The sequence below is a fragment of the Pinus tabuliformis genome, chromosome 4_1 (assembly GCF_031772625.1).
Source record: "Pinus tabuliformis cultivar Carrire ecotype Pingquan chromosome 4_1, CPIR1, whole genome shotgun sequence".
NCBI lineage: Eukaryota > Viridiplantae > Streptophyta > Pinopsida > Pinales > Pinaceae > Pinus > Pinus tabuliformis.
This window is the reverse complement of record NC_142303.1, coordinates 661,283,952-661,297,280: the sequence shown is the minus strand read 5'-3', so window position 1 is coordinate 661,297,280 and position 13,329 is coordinate 661,283,952. Positions and strand designations below refer to the sequence as shown.

At 36.5% G+C, this 13,329-nt stretch overlaps 1 pseudogene; it reads left to right on the top strand.

Moving 5' to 3' along the window:
* The first annotated feature begins 5,481 nt into the window (after positions 1–5,481).
* On the top strand, positions 5,482–7,362 carry LOC149177839 (cytochrome P450 78A4 pseudogene; annotated as a pseudogene).
* The last annotated feature ends 5,967 nt before the right edge of the window (positions 7,363–13,329 follow it).

The window sequence follows — 13,329 nt, the reverse complement described above, 5'->3', positions numbered from 1 at the left end:
GAGATTTGGGATCAAGTTGTTTCTATTTTGATTGAACTTGGATCTAATTACAGTTATGTAAGTCCTGACTTGGTGGATAAGTGAGGTTTGAATAAAGAAGTGCATGCCGAATCTTGGTTAGTGCATTCGACTACAAGTACAAAGAAGAGAGTTCGTCATTTGGTAAGAGCTTGTACATTCAAGTTGAATGGTATGCCTACCTTAGCACATTTTAATGTACTATTGTTGGGATCATATAGTATGCTTTTGGGTATGGATTGGTTGTATCTTCACATGACTAAGTTGGATTGTTACAACAAAGCTATTGAATTCTTGAATGACAATGGAGAACAAAGAATCTTGCAGGGTAGGAAGAAAGCTACATCAGTTAGAATGGTGACAGTTATGTAGGAAAATGCAATCGCAGAAAACGGTGTGTGTTAATTGCAATGCATATTTTTAGTGATAAAGGTAAGGATGTAGAGAATGCAGAAGTTATGAAGAGGTACCTGATCTTGCATCCGTTTCAAGATGTGTTTTCAGCAGAGATTTTAGAGCTGTCACCTCGTAGAGAAGGGAACTTCTATATTGATTTGGTACAAGGGGAAACACCAACATCAAAGGCACCATAAGGGACGAGCACACCAGAGTTATTAGAGTTCAAGTTGTAGTTGAAGGAAATGCTTGACAAGGGATACATCAGGCCAAGTGTATCGCCTTGGGGTGCATCAGTGTTGTTTGTGAATAAGAAGGATGGTACTCTTAGGCTATGCATTGATTACATGAAGTTAAACAAGGTGACCATCAAGAACAGGTATCCATTGTTGAGGATTCATGACTTGTTTGAATAGTTGAAACAAGCAACAGTGTTCTCGAAGATTCACTTGAGATCCGGATATCATCAGGTACGCATTAAAGAAGAGGACATCTACAAGACTAATTTACGGACAAGGTATGGGATTATCAGTTTGTTATAGTTCTATTTGGTTTGACTAAAGCTCCAGCTACTTTCATGTGCTTGATGAATAATGTGTTTCATCCTTATCTAGACAAGTTTTCCATTGTGTTCATTGATGATATATTGATATATTCTAAGAATGAGGAAGAGCATGTCGAACACTTAGCAAGAGTGTCGGGATTGCTAAGGGAGAATCAAACGTATGCCAAGATTAGAAAATGCAAATTTTTTCAGACAGAGGTTCATTACTTGGGACTTGTTATTTCCCAGGAAGGCATATTAGTGGGTTCAGAAAATATAAGAGCGGTGATGGAGTGTTTGCCAATTTGTTATGAAAAATCTACGACTGCAGATAAAAGTATCTTCCCTATGCCTAGTGGAGTCACCTAAAACAACAAAAAGACAAAGGGACTAATGTTTTCCTTAAAGCAAATAGATAACGAGATGAAGCCTACCTGGAATTTGTCGTATGCTTCGCTCCTTCCTTATCTTGAATGCTCCAATCCTAGCTTCGATTATTATTATTAGAACCTGCACAGTGAGATAACACAATCAAACGATCCAAAAAATGTATGTAGCATCATATAATCACTTTATTCAATAGATCAACATGGTAGTGAAATATATGACACCATAACATCATATATAGGAAAACAAAGAACTCTTTGCATTAATAGAAATGGAGTGAGTTACAAAAAAGAAGAAGGTTCTGATCCTGTAAAAGCGCCCCTCCAAGTTCACTTATAATTTCATTGTCACAAATTGCACCTCTAATCACCCTAATGAATGTAGATATATCTCCCACATCATCAACATAAGGGTAGAATCACTCCCCAAAATCGAACAACAACCAACCAAATCCTTGTGGAATGAGGTAAATATATAGGAAGGAGAGGTAGCTCATGAATTCTTATCCACTTACCAATCTAGGCTTGAGATCAAAATGTGATGGGAGGATAGCGCAAGGGATAAGATGGTGATTTCTCCAAGGTGGAATAAGACAGGATTCAAATTGTTATCCAAGGTAAGTGGTTGAAACAACCTCCGGAAGCTTCTAGAAGACGAAGCTCCAGATTTTTTACTATTTTTTCCCTAATTTCTAATATCATTGCACCCCCATAGTTTTGGAGGGTGCATTCCACAACACCTTGAGAGAAGGAGAGACCGCACTACAACACAATTTCTCAGTCATGCAGGGTTCCCTGGTCCTTAAAATCACTGAAATGAAGGATTCAAGGGGGAAAACTCAGGGATTAGGGAGATTCATGCTTAGGGCTTTATGCAAGAACTATGATAATATGTTGAAGGATGTGAATTGATCCTGTTTGAAGGCCTATTGACGAGATGCGACAAAATGGCCTATAACACTAGGTATGGGCATTGTGAGTTTATTGTAGTTCCATTTGGTTTGACTAATTCTCCAACTACACTCATGTGCTTGATGAATAGTGTGTTTCATCCTTATCAGGCCAGGTTTTTCATTGTGCTCATTGATGATATATTGATATATTCTAAGAATGAGGAAGAGCATGTCGAACAGTTAGCAACAATGTTGAAATTGCTAAGAGAGAATTAGTTGCATGCAAAGCTTAGTAAATGCAATTTATTTAACACAAAAGTAAATTACTTGGGACATGTTGTTTCCAAGGAAGGCATGACAATGGATTCAGAAAAGATAAGAGCGATCATGGAGTGACCCGTTCCTAGAAACATGGACGAGGTAAGATCATTTATGGATCTAGTAGGTTATTATAGGATGTTCATCTGGAACTTCTCTTGGATTACATATCCTATTACGTCACTGCAAAGGCAAGGTAAGATATTTGAATGGACCGAGGAATGTGCAGAAAGATTTGAGCAATTAAAGCAATTGTTGACAAACACTCCAGTTCTAAAGATTGAAAATCCAGACAAGGAGTTTGCGGTGTGTACAAATGCCTACAAGAGAGGAATTGGTGGAGTCTTAATATAGGAAGGACATGCAGTGTGTTATGAGTCACAGAAGTTGAATGAGCACGAGCATAAATATTTCACTCATGATCTTGAGTTGGCAACGATTAGTCATGCATTAAAGATGTGGAGGCACTATCTTCTTGGCAGGAGGTTTGTATTAATGAGCGATCATGGTGGATTGAGGTATCTGTTTCACCAACTGAATATGAATTTCAGGCAAGCTAGATGGTTGGCCATGATTAGTGAGTCTGATTTTAAGATCCGATACATTAAGGGATAGGAAAACAGGGTTGTAGATGTTCTTAGTAGGAGAGTGTAGGTGAATCATATAACAACTATGAGCTATTATGGGACATATTTACAGGATCAGATCTCACAGGAAGGACAACAGGATGACAGGTACAAGGATCTTAGACAGAGGTTACAACATGGCACAAGTAATCAGGATGTTGACTATCATTTCACAATGGATGGTTTGGTCAGATTTAGGGACAAGATCTATGTTTTGAATGAAAGTGAGCTCAAGAAGACTATCTTGCGAGAATTCCATTCAAAATTGTACTCAGGGCACCCAAGATACCAAAAGACATTGAAAACAGTGAAAACGTTTTATTACTGGTTGAATCTAAAGAAGGAAGTGGCAGAGTTTGTGGCTAGATGCTTGGATCGTCAACAGGTAAAAGCAAAATGTAAGCACACATCTTCTTGGCTAGATGATTGGCTAGATGCTTGGATCGTCAATAGATAATTATTAACAATTAAATTAAAAATTTCAATTTTTTTTTTTTTTTAATTCTGAAACAAAAATATCTCTCCTTATAAATATTATTAATTATTACTAAATAAAATCCATATTGATATTTAAAAAACAATTAAAAATAAAGCATTCTCTTAATAATACTAAAATATTGTTTACACTTAATGTTTATATAATTAAAATAATTTATTGAAATATTTATAATTTAATATATTTATAAATATTATTACATTGATTTGATAATATATTATTTTATATAATAAAATTTACTCTACCATTTCCCCTTGTTTGTAAAAATAAAGAGTGCACTCAAATCTGCACATAGTACATAGTGTAATATGTTGATTGTTTAATATAGAGTGTGCTAAATTGATTCAGTAATGTATTTTTGTGTATAATAAAATTTACTCTTTTTTCTTAACGCGGTAATAAAATTTGCTATTTATTTTTTTTCCAATTTTTAATATTACTTATGTATACATACTAAAAATAGAAAAGATAAAAAAATATTTAAATATTAGAAAAGAAAATATATGATTAATCAAATTAATTATAATTTATTAATGAAAAGAAAAATATATACATGATAAAATTTATTTAATCATAATTTTGTTTACTTATTATTTTTCAACGTTTAGGTTTTTTCATTCTGTCAGAAATATAGTTGGCAACATAGTATATAGTGTACTATATTGATTCGCTAAACATAGTACATAGTGTACTATATCCATTCACTAATGTATTTCTGTATATAATAAAATTTACTCCCCATTTCTTAACACTTTAATAAAATTTGCTTTTTTTTTTTAACTTTTTATATATTAACCATGTATACATATTAAAAATAGAAAAGATAAAAATGTTTAGATATTAGAAAAGAAAATATATGATTAATCAAAGTAATTATAATTTATTAATGAAAAGAAGATTATATAGATGATAAAATCTATTTAATCATAATTTTGTTTAATTATTAATTTTCAACATTTACTTTTAGGGGGCTTTTTTGCCCTGAAATTCATGGAAATTCAGGCCATATTTTTAGAAAATCCGGCAAATTTTTTTGTAAATGCAAGTTTTTTACAGTGGTTAAAGATCAAAATTTTAGGTGCCCCAAGAGTTTTGGATGGTGCTGAATCCATTTCCACCATCAAATTCAAATATTGTCTCTACAAGATTTTTTGAATTTTTTTTGTCTAGATTCTGACCACTTTTGGCCTTCCCGCGAGGAACTCCGCCTTGGTAGACACTCAGTGTTTTTTTCATTCTGTAAGAAATCTAGTTGGCATTTACGGAAAGAATAAATTTGAACTTTGTAATCTACGCAATTCAAATACCCCAGAAATTTAAAAGTACAAGATTCGTTTAAGCATACCACAATTTCGTACCGGCAATTATTTTGTGTCTGAATCTAATGTTTTTGTTTTTTGTGTCTGAATCTAATGTTTTTGTTTTCCAAAAATTTGCCAGTGAGTTTTTGAATTGTTTTTTTTAATGTTAGCAATAGGGTCAAGGCCATAGAAAAAAAGAAAAAACCGCTGAGACATTCAAAATCCATCCTAAAAACTCAAATCACCAAAATCTTCCCAAAACTGAACCAATTGCATTAACCAAGTGCATGTGCGTCCACTTCGAATTCCGACGGATGAATGGTATCGACTTAATAAATGTTTCGGGATCTGCCTTTTACGGTTACCGGCTTTTACCTCTCTTCCCGTGGAATCGAACCCTTGGAGCTATAAATCCGCTTCAACCTCTCCACATTCTATGCGCTCATATCTCTCTCTGGCTTCTTGCTGCTGCTTAGTTTTTGTATTTGCCATCCATTTCTGAGATGGAGAATCGCGGGAGCTCTGCAGGAGGCGGGTGGTGGCTCTATTTCCTCCTCTTTAGAAATGGTTGCAGTCGTTTGTCGTTGGACTCCGACGATGTTTGTGGGTGGCGTCAGTGGCATCTTTATATTGCACTGCTTATTGCTGCTGTATCTGCTGTTTTGGCCTCCTGGTTGATCCCGGGAGGCTGTGCGTGGGCGGGGAGACGCAGGAGGTCGGCCGGCTTACCCATTCCTGGTCCCAAAGGATGGCCCATCATCGGAAGTCTGCTAGACATGAGCATCGGTCTTGCTCACCGCAAGCTCGAATATCTGGCTCATCTTCATGGCGCCAGGAAGCTTATGGCCTTTAGCTTAGGCTCCACGCCCGCCGTTATTACATCGGATCCTGAAGTGGCCCGGGAGCTGCTCAACTATCCTCATTTCGCCAACAGACCCCTCAAGCAATCTGCGCAGCAGTTATTGTTTGGGCGGGCCATTGGCTTTGCGCCCAATGGGGACTACTGGAGGCTGCTCAGGAGAATTTCTTCCGCGCATCTTTTCGCTCCGCGCAGAATCGCTGCTCACGAGCCTGGTCGCCAGGCCGATGCTCTCGGAATGCTTCTTGATATTCAGAAGGAATGTCAGTCCAGCGGTGTTGTTAGGGTTCGACGACACCTGCAAGGAGCTGCGCTGAACAATATCATGGGCAGCGTGTTTGGAAGGAGGTTCGATATGTCATGTACTTCCACTTGTGAAGAAGTGAAGGAGGTGCGGGAGATGGTGGATGAGGGTTTCGAGCTGTTGGGAGCGTTCAACTGGGCGGATCATCTACCATGGCTGCGACCGCTGGACCCTCTTCGAATCCATGCTCGTTGCGCCCGCCTTGTGCCGCGTGTGAGAGCTTTCGTTAGAAATATCATCGAAGAGCACCGACGTGCAGAGCGGAAGAGCGAAACGGGTGATCAGTCCGATTTTGTTGACGTCCTGCTGTCGTTGCATGGAGAAGATAAGCTAGATGAGGAGGATATGATCGCTGTTCTCTGGGTCCGTACTATTAGTTTTTTCACACTCTCATCTTCTATGTATCTCTGTGTTTTAGTTTAGTTTTTTCACCACACTCTCATCTGATCTATCTCTCCGTATTTTAGTTTAGTTTAGTTTTTTCACACCGAAACTTATGAATGAGGCCCTTTGCTTTGCCCTTGCCTTTAACTAGGGGTTCTAATTTATGTAATGTTATGTATGCAGGAGATGATTTTTCGTGGCACAGACACGACGGCTCTGCTGACGGAGTGGGCCATGGCAGAACTGGTGCTGAATCCAGATGCCCAGAAGAAAGCTCAGGCAGAGTTGGACGCTGTAGTGGGGCGAGACCGCAGCGTGAATGATTCGGATATCCCTAAGCTGCCGTACCTCCAAGCTGTGGTAAAGGAAGCGCTGCGAATGCATCCGCCTGGACCGCTGCTATCATGGGCGCGGCTCTCAACTGAAGATGTCAACATCAACGGAATGTGTGTTCCGGCGGGCACGACGGCCATGGTGAATATGTGGTCGATTACTCACGACCCCAACATTTGGGAATCACCTCATGAGTTCCGTCCGGAGAGGTTTGTGGTGTCGGAAGGCGGGGAAGACGTGGATGTGAGGGGTAACGATCTGAGGCTTGCTCCTTTTGGTGCTGGTCGTCGTGTGTGCCCGGGGAAGGCTCTGGGCCTTGCCACTGTTAACCTCTGGGTGGCCAAGTTGCTCCATCATTTTGAATGGCTTCCTCATGCTGAACATCCGGTTGATCTGTCCGAGGTCCTGAAGCTGTCATGCGAAATGGCTCATCCTCTTCATTCTGTTCCCGTCATGCGGGTGCCTTTCGCTTTCATTAAATCCTCTGTCCCTGTCTCTGTCTAGTCAATTACACCTACACCTCACCTCATGTTCTGTTTGTCAGTATTACTAGGCTCTGTATTTCGATTGCAAGTGGTACACTCTCTGACCCATGCTTCGTCACAAGAAGAAGAGATTGAGATTGTGTGTTTTTGTGATGGATAGAACAACGATGGTGATTTTGATTTGGAATTATTGTAAGCTGTGTGTGTGTATGCTGCACATTAAGGTTAGGTTATCCGACGTGTGAGCATATTTCGACAATAAAGATGATGAGTTACCACCCATATCAATCTTGTCTTGCCGCTATTACTATGTTAAATAATTTCATGCTTTGAATCATGCATCCTTATGCAGCAATTTCATTTTCAGCTTTTTATCTGCTATTTTGTTTCGGTGATTGCCTTTGTAAGAGGTCTCATCGTCGGAGATCTGTTGCAGTTCTTCGTCAATGAAAAAATAAGCAATAAACGAACGAACAGGTAAGCGTTTCTCGGGACCTTAAATATGAGGGGTATCTACTATCAACACGTCTGCCAAGATCATACGGCGTACGCTTCTTCTTTGACCATGCATTCTCATAGTAGAACACACAGGTACGGGCATGGGTCGGCCCGCCGCTAAAATATTGCTTCAGCCTGTTGAATCCCGAAGCAGCTAAAACCAAATGGCGCACCACGTTTGTTGTTTCTCCTTTAAAATCTTCGAGTGCAAAATAGAAAATATAAAAAATAAACTTTACTGTGAATGCTTTTTTGGATCAATAACTTTTTTAATGATTTTGTATCCCCTGTTAAGTGAAAGACATCATATGCAGGAGGTTAGGCATATTACAAAGTTCAAATAGCTTTAAATAAAGAAATTGTCAAAAAATAAGTTTAAGAGTAGTTTGAATTTTAAAAAGACATTGAATTAATAAAATAATTTCTACTCATTTATTAAAACAATTTATCATTATCCGCATAAAGTGTGATTAGTCAAAGATGGTAGATTAAAACAATTTATCATTATCAACCTAAAGTGTGATTAGTCAAAGATGGTAGATTAATTGGATTGATGAAGTCAAAATCTCCATCTAGCAAAACACAATAACATAATATGATAAAATGATTTAATGACATTGTTTAAATCTTTTTTCCCAACCTAGCATTATAGGTTACAACAATCTCAAAACATAATTCAGACAAGTAGGAACTAGTTTTCATAATTTGTTAGGGTTGGTTTTTATTATTGAAACACCTTCTTATATGGATATTTTAGTTAACTTCTCTCAGTGAGAGGTCTTAAATATGATTGAAAATCTTTTGGGTTATACAATGAAGGAATCTCTCTTCAATGAATTTGCATAATAACAAAGCATCTATGATGATATAAATAATCATTTCTAATTTCAATTGTCTTTTCGTTTGCTTTGAGAGGAAGACAACATTGATTATGTAGAGTAGTATTGTAAGTTTTCGAGGCCTTTTTAGGTATATCTCCCTTCAAATTTTCCCAAAATCCACCGGGGTTTTGTTAGACTTATAAGTTTCAGTGTTATCGCATTGCCTTAGGGGTGCTAAATTCATCTATGCATTCAAAAATATATTTTAAACAAACGAATTTATAACATCATGTTAATTTTTTCCTAATCAATAGTTTGTAAATAATATTTAATATTAAGATACTAAAGGATTTACAATATTTTATATCAATAGCCAATAAATTTATCAATATCACAAGATCAAGTCCACGACGTCTTGGATAGACGGTGATAGGGTGCTCTGTTACGACACTCCTTCATATGAAGTCACCGGTGCTCTGTTATGACACTCCTTCATATGAAGTCACCGGTGCTCTGTTATGACACTCCTTCATATGAAGTCACCGGTTCAATTTCCCACCCGATAGGGGTGATATATTGGACATGATGAAGATACATAGTCCTCCCAAGTTTACAAAACAAAAATTATCACAAGATTAACATTTAAAAAAACATAATATTACTAATAAAATCATTTAAAAAGATAATATTACCAATAAAATCATAATATACTGGATTGGAATTGCCCATCAAAAACTCATAACATATTAAAATATTCAAAATCTAATGAAAATATATTTATTTATATACACCAATAATTTATGTAAATTAAAACTATGCGAACCATAAATTTTGAAATACATGAAATTAAAGTTCTGGTCAACAAAATTCTGTCAACAATGAAGTTCTAGGTAACCTCATGTCCAAAAAGTAACGACTATAATCTAAAGAGTAAATTCTGAAATTCTTAATGATAACTTTGAGCCAAACTATGCACTATTTTGAAGTCTGGCTCATTAGGATGGCGCAGTAAATGTAATCTGAGTAAATTTGAGATGCAGAGATAACTTTTCGTGAAACTATGCACTATTTTGAAGTCTTGCTCATTAGAATGGCTCTCTCAACTCCAAGAGTCTGAATTTTCTCTCGTTGAATGTTGTCAAACATTGTTGTGATTTAACGATTTAAATTATTTGGAACAATGGGGCAGTTTATTCTGTTTCTAGGTTCCAATCTTAGAAGTTCACAATTCCTAGCTTGAGGAGGGCTGGAGGAATCGATACATGTTCTTACATTTTATTTTATATACATATTAAAATGCTGAAAAGAAAAAGGTTGTTGAGTAGGTTGAAAATTGAAAACATTGTTATTGCTATTTTCTTTATATGAATTTTTATAAATTTGAATCTATTACTAAACGTAATAAAATAAAGGCCACCTTTGCCAATGGAAATGTTATTTGAACTTTAAAAGTTAAAACTTAAACTAATAAATCTAATATATAAAGAAAAGTAAATGTCAACATTAAATTAAAAGTTAAATATAACTTTCTGAAATGGAGGAGGCCCACTCGATGACATGACTAGGTTGAAGGTGGTGTGGACTTGACATCGAGATTCAGGTTTAGTTTGCTTTTTGTTTTCTCTAATTGATTAGTGGCTCAGTTGGCTTATTAGTTAGCACTCGTCAAATCATGGTTGAATGGTTGATTCAATTGGATGACTAGGTATCGGATTTTTTTATCATAACTCCCTGGTTTAGATCGAACCAACTGATTTGAGCCATATTTAGATGAAATTGGTATGAACTAATGGCTGGTTCGATTGAGTTATATCGGCTCAATCATTCTACAAATTATTAGTCGAATTTGAAATTTGAAAATAAAAATAAGAAATTTGTATATATATATTGGACCAAAAAAAACTCAAAACTCAAGGAAGGGAAATGACATGGTCAACCATAGGTGTGATTTAGCAACCATTAGCAACCTTTGCAATCTATGTGTTCTCTATTTAATATTTTAGCATGTTTTTGTTAAAGACACAATTTTTAATTCCATTGAATCACCCCAAATGTCATTGAGAGAGAAGGCCAATTGAGTATGTGATGAAGTAACTTTTCTATATGGGTCACATTTATAAAAATGATCATGTTAAATTCTTCTGTAGTTCCGAGACCTACCTCTGAATGCCCATATATAGCTCTTTCTCTAATATTCTTTCTGCTTTAAAGGCTTTCTCCATTATCATAATGATAACACTATTGGTCTCTTTGTGTCCTAATTTCTTCCTTTGCAACAATCTTCTTTTTGAAGTAAGACCATTTTGTAAAATAGGGTAGATGAGTCGTTTCTTTTGGCATTAACATGCTCACCTACTTTTTATTTTTATTTGTGTATAGAGTGTGTATTCTTTCATAACTGAATCTCTCAGGTTTATTTTTGACACACCATTATCTTGTGTATGATACTTTATGTTGTGTAATTTGAAAAAAACAAGAGCTCTAAAGGCTTTGCAATTTGTTTAAAATAAATGAATTTTAAGGCCTTGGAACACTAAATGCTGAGAATGCATTTGTGTTATGTAGTTCTCTAGCTCGTGGCTTAAGGCGGGTTTGTTAAAGTATTTCAGAAGTAATCTTCTCTATGCATAAATTTACATAGACCAAATATCATATTAAATGCAGAGAATAGCCGTGCACACACCCAACAACAAGAATTTCATAAGCGTACCTTTTATTTCGAAGTTTATATACAAATATTATAAGATAATATAATTTAATAATAATAAAATGGAAACATCATTTTCATGTTTAGTGAGGAAGAAGCATAATGATTCTACTACCAATATCCTTTACTAATGGTTTTTAACATTGGTGGCTCTATTTCATATCTTCATGTTTTTGGATAGAGAAGAACACCTTCTCTTAACCACGGACATTTTGAACCTCGCAAACCAATGGAAAATGGATAGAAAAAGAAAAAGGATGGTATTCTTGTACCTCGTGACTTTTGGAGATCGATTTCATATTGGTTGCACCACGAAAGGTGTCAACGATCTTCTTAATTAAGAGCCATACTGTCAACGTGATTACAAAAGAAAAATCTGAGAATATCATCAACAAAACTTAAATGAGTGAGGTAATTATTCTTACTAATCAAGACTCCATGGAAATCGTTTGATCACTTTGCATTAGAGATAGCAGGATTGAGCCCTTCAACAATAAGTGAAAATAAGTAAGAAAATAGTGGGAAACCTTGGTGCAGTAGGCATGAGGAAATTTGAGCCTGAACCATGCATTGATGTTAGCGATCTAATATATCAAGGTTCTGGTGGATAGTTAATGCATGTCCAAGAAACCTGGAAACTCAATCCAATGGTTTCATTGTTGTATTTATATGTACAATTTACATTATTCTTAATACAGTTGAATTCATTTTCTAATATTTTGATTCCTACAACGGTATCAGAGCAGTGGTTTATCTGCCCTGTTAAATCTCTTGAGCCACTAGTTTCATGGCCTTCATGGGCGCTCTGCTTTCCCCCTGCTCATACTTTTTCCCTCGTATAGTTTTTCCTCCACTACGCAAAGTTTGATTGTGGGGACTTACTGTGAGAAACTTTGCTCGTTTTCTCTCAAGGGTCAGAGCGTTTGCAAAACATTCCTAGTTGAAGAGCCATTTTGTGCGAAGAATCCGTGTTGCAATTTTTTGTTTGACAAGGAGGAGGTTTTGCACATTTCCTAGTCCTGTATTCACCGTGAAGGAGAAACGTTGTGCTGCATTGAAGTGGACCTGCACAAGATGCCAAATTGCTGGACGTGCTTGAGGAGACATTTTTTTTATGTAGAGCAGAGCCGTTTCTATTTGGATGCAAAGTTTTTTTGCGTTGTCAAGGCCTGTGCTCTCCCCAACAGATGTAAGGAGAATAACAAATCTGTCTCTTTCCTGGTAAGTTGTTTCAAACTCATTCCATTGTGTGGCATCACATAAGCTCCATCCTAAAATAGAAAAGAGCACCTACGTTTACACCAAGAATAGCTCTAATTACCCTCGTGTCTCGATTGACACAAAACCCTCCTTCCATCATCATTGACCAAGATTTGAGATCAAGTTGTTTGAAGTTACTGTGGCTAGGTTCATTTTTGTGTGCTTCATCATCCGGTACAAGCTTCTGATGTAAAGCATTATAAATCGAAAGGGTCTTATTCACTAGCTTTTTGTCTAATAAAACAGATGCATCGCCATTAGTAGCATGAAAAACCAGTGTGCCTTTGGTGCTCCTACTGGACCTAGATTCTAAACCCCTCTTCCACTTTGGCCCATTTGATTCAGTGGTATCTGGGACACTCGGTTTTTTCTTCAGAGTTGCGTGGAGAACACAAATTTTCATTTCAAATATTTTTATTCAAATAACTTTAAGGCTTCAAATGTCAATATAGATTTTATTATGGTGAATTTAAGCATCTTGTTGTTTCTAGCTATGAACGGGAACCATATACAACTCTAAATTAATAAAATGATGCGAAGATGCTTGTTTTCAGCAGAGCACATCAATGCTGGCACTCTAGTGTAGTTAGTTGTTGTTTTTGTATATTTAGTTGCATTGTGTTGTTTTCTTTAGAGGAGGAGTTGGGTACAGAGTCCATCTGAGAGGAGAAGCAAGAGTGCATAGCTTTCAAATGATGAG